The sequence below is a fragment of the Mytilus edulis genome, chromosome 11, assembly GCF_963676685.1.
Source record: "Mytilus edulis chromosome 11, xbMytEdul2.2, whole genome shotgun sequence".
Classification (NCBI taxonomy): domain Eukaryota; kingdom Metazoa; phylum Mollusca; class Bivalvia; order Mytilida; family Mytilidae; genus Mytilus; species Mytilus edulis.
Window position 1 is genome coordinate 35274032 of NC_092354.1, and position 8272 is coordinate 35282303.

General features: G+C 31.8%; 1 long non-coding RNA gene across 1 annotated transcript; it reads right to left on the reverse strand.

Annotated features, from left to right (window-relative positions):
- Positions 1 to 1771: 1771 nt before the first annotated feature.
- Positions 1772 to 8258, reverse strand: LOC139495508 (uncharacterized). The gene is made up of 3 exons (XR_011657370.1): positions 8059 to 8258; positions 5353 to 5510; positions 1772 to 1849 (listed from the first exon to the last, which is right to left on the reverse strand). It is a non-coding gene; the product is annotated as an uncharacterized lncRNA (long non-coding RNA).
- Between the last annotated feature and the right edge of the window lie 14 nt (positions 8259 to 8272).

The following is an 8272-nucleotide window of genomic DNA, read 5'->3' on the forward strand; positions in this document are numbered from 1 at the left end:
CATAAATAAATTTCCAATCATATGCTCATTGTAAGATTTTTGTCGAGCCTTCGACTTTAGTCGAAAAAGCGAGACTAAGCGATCCTACTTTCCGTCGTCGTCAGTGTCGTCGTCGGCGGCGTCCACAAATATTCACTCTGTGGTTAAAGTTTTTGAAATTTTAATAACTTTCTTAAACTATACTGGATTTCTACCAAACTTGGACAGAAGCTTGTTTATGATCATAAGATAGTATCCAGAAGTAAATTTTGTAAAAATAAAATTCCATTTTTTCCGTATTTATCTTTTAAATGGACTTAGTTTTTTCTGCGGGGAAACATTACATTCACTCTGTGGTTAAAGTTTTTAGAATTTTATTAACTTTCTTAAACTATCCTGGGTTTGTACCAAACTTGGACAGAAGCTTGTTTATGATCATAAGATAGTATCCAGAAGTAAATTTTGTAAAAATAAAATTCCATTTTTTCCGTATTTATCTTTTAAATGGACTTAGTTTTTTCTGCGGGGAAACATACATTCACTTTGTGGATAAAGTTTTTAGAATTTTAATAACTTTCTTAAACTATCCTTGTTTTGTACCAAACTAAGACAGAAGCTTGTTTATGATCATAAGATAGTATCCAGAAGCAAATTTTACAAAAAAATAAATCCATTTTTTCCGTATTTTACTTTTGAATGGACTTAGTTTTTCTGCAGTGAAACATTACAATCACTCTGTGGTAAAAGTTTTTAAAATTTAAATAACTTTCTTAAACTATCCTGGGTTGTACCAAACTTGAACAGAAGCTTTTTTATAATCATAAGATAGTATCCAGAAGTAAATTTGAAGGAAAAAAAATCCACTTTTTCCATATTTTACTTTTAAATGGACTTAGATTATCTTCCAGTTAACATTACATACCTGTTAAGTCTGCAGTTAAAGTTTTTAAAGCATTTATTAGATTCATAAACTATGCTGGATTTTTACCAAACTTGGACAGTACATGGTAGCTTCTTACAATCAAAAGATTGTATCAAGAGGAATATTTTTATTGATTTTTTTCCTCATTTTTGTTAAGCCTGTGATTTACAGCAAAAGTAGGCGAGACACTGGGTTCCGCGGAACCCTTACAAATTTTTAATGGTTGAATACATTTATTGACAGATTTCTTTTTTTTTGTATACCTTAATCATGCAATTTCATTCACTTGTAATGAGTGTATTGTGAATAGTAACTTAGATACATGTATGCACAACTCTTGTACTCTTTCTTATAAAACTGCAGAGCGTATTTTACGAAAAGAATATATGAAATTTGGTGTTGCAATATTTAGGCATCCCGTTAACGGGGAGTTGAAAGGGTAAGCACTACATTACTCAGTATAGCATGTTCACATGAGGACTGATGACTTTCAGAAACTCTTGGTTTGTACTTCCTCAGAAATCTCTGATTGATTTGAATCTTACAGACATACAAACAAATGTACATTTTGTAAAATAGCATAAAAATTTAAAGAAAGATTTCCAACAGACTGATTAATGTCTGACGGAGGTCATTTGGTACATAATTAACCTTTTTGATTTTTGAACATATATGGTTTGCTTTTCAAAATTAATTTTTATTGACTGAATAAAAAACAAGCTGAAGAACTCAAATTTTTGTTCTATCTTCTTATCAACTGCAATAACTTCCATCGAAATACAATAAACAGTAATCTTAAGAATGAACAGCATTAAAAAGTACAAAAAATTGTATTTTCTCTCTCTCAATTTTATGTTTTTTTTAAAATAACTGTTTCATAATTCTGCTTCAATGTCATTTTCCATTGCTCTTCCTATGCATATGATATATATCTTTGCCAACTTGTTTCTGGAAAGGAAAAATTGGATTATAACATTTATCATTTTGTTAAAGTCCAATAAGGCCAGTTAAAATTAATTGCTAGATTTTCATCCCCGCCCGCCCCTCTGAAATCGTCCCGCCCCGATTTTTTTTATTTAACAATAATACGATTTCCGGATTTTGTTCATGTCCGTTACCGGGAACCATCGATAATTTCGTTTCATTCAACACTTCCTGTTTCAATTTCGTTTTTGTATTTCTTCGAGTAATCTATTCTAAACGAAATAATAAAGTTGACATATTCTGCTGCTCTATGATGACAACATCATCTACCGAGAATAGAGATTGATAACGAGAAGGGCATGAAATATTCGAGTAACGAGTAAAACGCCTTGTCATTTAACGCAAATTGCGGTATTCACAAGTGAATCGAAAACCGTGTTTTTTTCTTCATTTATACGATGACTTTGTGTCAGGAAATTTGGTAAAGTTCATGTTTTACTTCACAATTACTTTCCAAACTGAGTTTACATTTTATTTTGTACTCATAATACTTGTGCTGCATACAATTGTACCAATACATTTCATTTTTGAAATTATCAATTTCCCCCACCTTAGTAGTAATATACCAACTTCACCTGCATATGGAATATACATTTCCCAACTTATTAGGTATTCAAGAGCTGGCAGCTCCTATTCAGACTTTGTAAAACGTCACCAGTGTCTGAGCAGAAAGTTGATGAACCAGGGGTATGTCAAAGAACGTCTCGTCCTTTTTCTAAAAAAGTTCATCGGAAGATACCCAGAACTTGTTGATAAATATTCCGTATCAACTTCACAAATAATACAAGATGGTCTTGAAGTATAGATTTTGTGTACTGACGTTGGTTATCATCTTAATAACTTGTTATAGTATTATTTTATTAGTCTTTATTAATATTACTTGTAAATTTTTGAGATATTCTTTTGAATTGACTATGTGGTTATATAAAAACATCATGCTTTGAACGACAAAATTATTTCATTTACTTAAATTACTCTTACTTATGGATTTTGACATACTATGAATGACAAAATTATTTCATTCAATAAAATACTTTAAATTTCTGTTGAGTCTGTTTTTTATTTTATAAATTTGACGTGATACTGTACGTATGTATCCTGTCATACTTTGAACCACACCTTATTTATTTATTATTATTACATTTACTGTTGAGTCTGTTGTTTGTTATATCAACTTTACGTGACTATGCATGTATGTATACCTTCATACTTTGAACGACAAAATTATTTTTATGTCTACCTGTGCGAATTTCAAACGCGCAATTTTACACCAACAATGAAAACCATCTCTTCTTTACGGGTAGACTTTATATAGATAAATTAAGTAGTATAAGAAAAGCATAATGAGTATAATAAATTTGATGTATGCCTTTTTGTGCTTCTTCGTTACATTTGTTGTTTTTATAGTGATGGAAGTATGTTTGTTTTGTTCATACTTTTAATGACAAAATTATTTTTATGTCTACCTGTACGAATTTCAAACGCGCATTTTTACACCAGCAACGAAAACCTTCTTTCCTTTACGGGTAGACTTTTTATATACATAAATTAATTGGTACAAGAAAAGCAAAATGAGTATGTTAAATTTGATGTATGCCTTTTTGTGATTCTTCGTTACATTTGTTGTTTTTATAGTGATATTAAGATGATAACACAATATTGACTGCTGTACCCCTATTTTTGACATTTTTACTCTTTGAGTATGTTTGTTTGGTTCATACATCGTTGACAATGTAATGGAATTTGATGCGACTGTCATACAAGTGAGAGGTTTAGCTAGCTATAAAACCAGGTTCAATCCACCATTTTCTACATTAGAAAATGCCTGTACCAAGTCAGGAATATGACAGTTGTTATCCATTCGTTTGATGTGTTTGGACTTTTGATTTTGCCTTTTGATTTTGGATTTTCCTTTTTGAATTTTCCTCGGAGTTCGGTATTTTTGTGTTTTTACTTTTTATTGATTTTATGTGGACTACAAACCATTGCTTAGAAAGCAAAATAAATTTGGTGTAGGTCTAGTCCAACTGAAGAGAGCATTTCTCTTCTCTTTGATGTATACTATAAATAGGTTTCTAAAGCGGCAATTACATGTATGACAGTGGTTGCAAATCAAGGATTTTTATTTAAGAGTTTAAAAAATAGTGTCGGATTCCTTATACAGCATGTATATACATTATGCAAGCTTGTTTTCCACTAGCAATTATACCCCCCGGTATGAAGAACTTGTGACAAGGGTTTGATATGAAATAAAATTTAAAAAATAAAATCCTCCCACCCACCCCATTTTTTTCAAAAATTTGGATGAAAATCTACTAATTAATTTTAGTTGGCCTAATAAGATTAAACATAGGTCAACCATGACATAATGTGAATCAGTGTACATGCATTGCTAAAGGTGGTATAACGTTAATTATACAAGGTTTATATTATACAGGGAGAAAAATGAAAGAAAAAAATGGAACAATGTTTGATTTACCTACTTGAAAACTGGCCTTGAAGTCATTAAACTTTCGAGTCAGTTATTTACTCAAACTCCAAAATCAACAAATCAACCAATCAAAATGCTGGATTTCAATTTTCGACCACGATTTTTTTTCTCCGGGCACTGAGAAAATTTTGTATGACTTCAGGGCCTGATCTTATACGATTTGGAGAAGAACTTTAGCGTCCCAAGTTTGGGTTCATGGCAAATGTCCATGTTTTCAATACGGGCTGCACTTTTAACATTTTTAATTTGTTTTGTTATAAATTAGGTCGTTAATTTTTCTGAATTAAATTGTTTCATATATTGTTTATGTCATGGTCTTTTGTAGCCGACAATACGGTATGGGTTTTCTCATTGTTGAAGTCTGCACAGTTGTATATTATTGTTCACATTCACATCGTCTCAAATTGGGTGGATAGTTGTCTCAGTGACAATCCTACAACTTTTTATCATTTTATACATATGCAATAGTTTAAAAATTAAATAAAAGTATTCTTTTTGTGAATTTTTTCATTATAAGTACCAGTGGAAATTCTCATTATAATAAATTACTATCTTTTAAATCTGTTATTCGGTTACAGAGAAAGAGATCTTTGTTTATATTTCCTTTAGGTTCCTAAGTTCAACTATGTCCTGCTGTAACACTCTGACATCTTTGGATCGGCAACAAAACACATATGTATTAATATAATCTGATTATTCGAGCACAATATCAATGCAATCTGTGAAACAGTTAAATGAGAAGTTGTGTGTACGGATATGTACTTCCCGTAGACTTCTTTGTTAACTTTAATGATATCTTTCAATTGTTGAAGAATTGTATTTCTACTCTTTATTTTTTTGAACTTGCTCGTTGTTGGTTTGTTGTCATATAAACACACTACAACATTTCATGATATTGAAATAAAATTATAGGAATAACTGCAAATACTTACTTTAAAAAATTCATAATTGAGTGTTAAACTATATATATACCTACCTTTCAAATTATTTCAATGTTCTACTGTCACCTTTCATACCAGTTCTATCTCTATCTCATATTTTATCTGTTCATGACAATTTTTAGTCGTTGATCTAAAACTTTATTTTCCTCATAGACTTAGTCTTTGTGTTCTGGTGGGATCCATTTTTAGATACCTATAACAATAGATCATACTGCATCAAATACTTTGCATGCATTTATAAAAAGTTGTTTTTCCCAACATGCATGTTATGGTATTAATTATGGACGTAACACTTTGTAAATTGTCCTTTGAAAAAATACATCATGATATAAAGATTGTATCGATGATTTACAAAATTCTGTAAAGTGGTGCAGGAGTTATTGATAACACTTACGTGGGACATAAGGACAAGATATGTTCCATATGTGAACACATTCTCACTAAGAAAATGTCACCAGAAGTGCAAGTCAGTCATCACAACGGATAATGTTTATGTGATACAGTTAAACATTAAAACCATTGGTAGTAAAGTTGTGCGGGATGTTTAATTTTCAACAAATGTAAGATTGGTTACCTTTAATCGGATGCCTCATATAGCATGTATAGAAAGAAAGTGCCATGATCTCTGCAGGTTAATAACTATTGCAACAACTCTTTGAGAGGCCGTCGGTGGCCTTTTGTCTGAATATGCAGCAGGGCAAATTCCTGTCCACCTTCAATATGCTTTCGTTGTCCAGTGGCAGTCCAAGTTTCATTGACCTTCTTTCACCCCAGATGACATCTTTTACAGGACTTACCTATTGTACTTATTTAACAATTGTTTTGAACATGAATGTATTATTTGCTACTGGACATTAAGCAAATTTTTAATACATGTACTCTAATATGCTATTATTTTGAGGAATCTCAGTAGGATCATTTTAAACTATAGGGATTATCCTCTTAAAATATAAATATTATTCATACAAAGTATTGCTCAATAATTATGTGTCGGATTACTAGTATTCGTGTGTCGGTCCAATGGGTCGTCGGACTAATAGGGCGTCAGGCTATTGGGGTGTCGGACCAATATGGTGTCCGAACAGAAAGATTTAAAAGGCAAAAAAAATAAAAAATGTGCAACTTATAAAAGGTTCTGGTCTGGAAGTGGTTTCTTCATTTCTGTATTCTGTAATATTCTATATCATTTTTCACTTTTTATTATTAATTTTGCCTGTTATTCTCTTTTCTTCATATTCAAGCATCACACTATTATCGATTCTTCATTGCTTCTGTCTACTTTATAACAAAATTGGGAATAATGTGAAAGCCAGCCAAATAGGACATTGGAAAATTGTCTGTTTTCTGTTTCTTGGTTTATTCTTGCTTGTCGTTGGAGGCAAACTTTGTCTTTCTGTCTCTTTAGTTTGTGTGTATTATTATAAATTAAACGAATGTAACACAAATTTGCCATCTTTAAACAAATTTGTTGAACATTGCGTCTGTTATTTAATCTCTTTTAACAGAAGGAAAAAACTAAGATTAAATATAATCAACAGATATATAAAAACAACTATGAACTAAGTCTTTGAAGTTAGATGCATGATTTTTGTTATTTATAGATTATCGTTGATTATCTCGACGAGATTGATTTTCTCGCTTGAGCTGGTACAGCGAAAGTGAGAAAAGCAATCGAGTTGAGATGACCAATGATAATCTGTTTATCGCTATTTTACCTGTGACGACGTTGTCAATTTCAATGTCAATTTCGTTAGCAACGCCACGTGGCTCCTTAGTTTCTAGCAATAATTTTTCCATATCAAGCGAGAAGCATGATATGAAAATTATCACAAAAAAAGATCAAAGGAAAAATGCACAAAATAGCGATAATAGTTGTTAGTGGCTTTGAACTAGCTGTCAGTAACTGCAAGTACTCTCAGATCTGTATTTAGTGACTTTTTTGTTGAGTAACGGTAACGTCCATTATGTTTTTGTTACTGAGATGTATTTCTATTTGCATTCATCAGTTATTTAAAGTTAAATAAACCTTTTTCAACTGAATTTTATAGTTTGTTGTTATGTAGTACTGTTACAACTCTGTTCACGGTTTAGGGGGAAGACCCTAGCATGTTTAACCGCACCAAATTCTGTATATATGTTCCTGTCCGAAGTCAGGAGCCTGTAATTCAGTGGTTGTTGTTTGTTGGTGTGTTACATATTCATTGTTCGTTCATTTTTGTACATGAATAAGAACGTTAGTTTTCTTGTTTGAATTCGTTGACATTTGTCATTTGGTGCCTTTTTTTAGCTGACTATGCGATATGGCTTTGCTCATTATTGATGGCCGTATGGTGACCTATATTTGTTAATTTCTGGTCATCTGATCTGTTGTGGAGAGTTGTGATTATTCCGCTCATTTTGGGTGCCATGATTGGCAAATAAAATATATGTTGTTGCTGTTGTTGTTGTGTCGTTGGCAATAATACGGCATCTTTTTTTATAAACAAATATATATGTAAATATAAATTTGAACTAAAGTCTTGAAGGGAAAGACATTGTTTTTGTAAAAATGTCAACAGAATATAGAATGTTGTGTCAACAGAATATAGAATGTTGTGTCAACAGAATACAGAATCAACATTCTGTATTCTGTTGACACAGTATACAGAATGTTGATTCCGGCAAAATATATGATCTGACAGGATGCTCACGGAATAAAACTTGTGATGGAAGAAGACATACATTTGACTTGTAAAACATACATGAACAATAGCAATCCGTAGATGATTCGAAAAGGATCCGCCATCTCTGACGTGTCGTAACAATCGTCTCTTTCTGTAACTTTAAGACTTTCTGCAAGTGGCTGGTAAACCGATATTTTCTCTGCTGTATTTCTGTATCCTATCCTTCCCGGCTGATCTGCTGTTGTCTCAAATTTTGCCGTTGATGTTATTATCGTAATCACAAAAGAGCGTC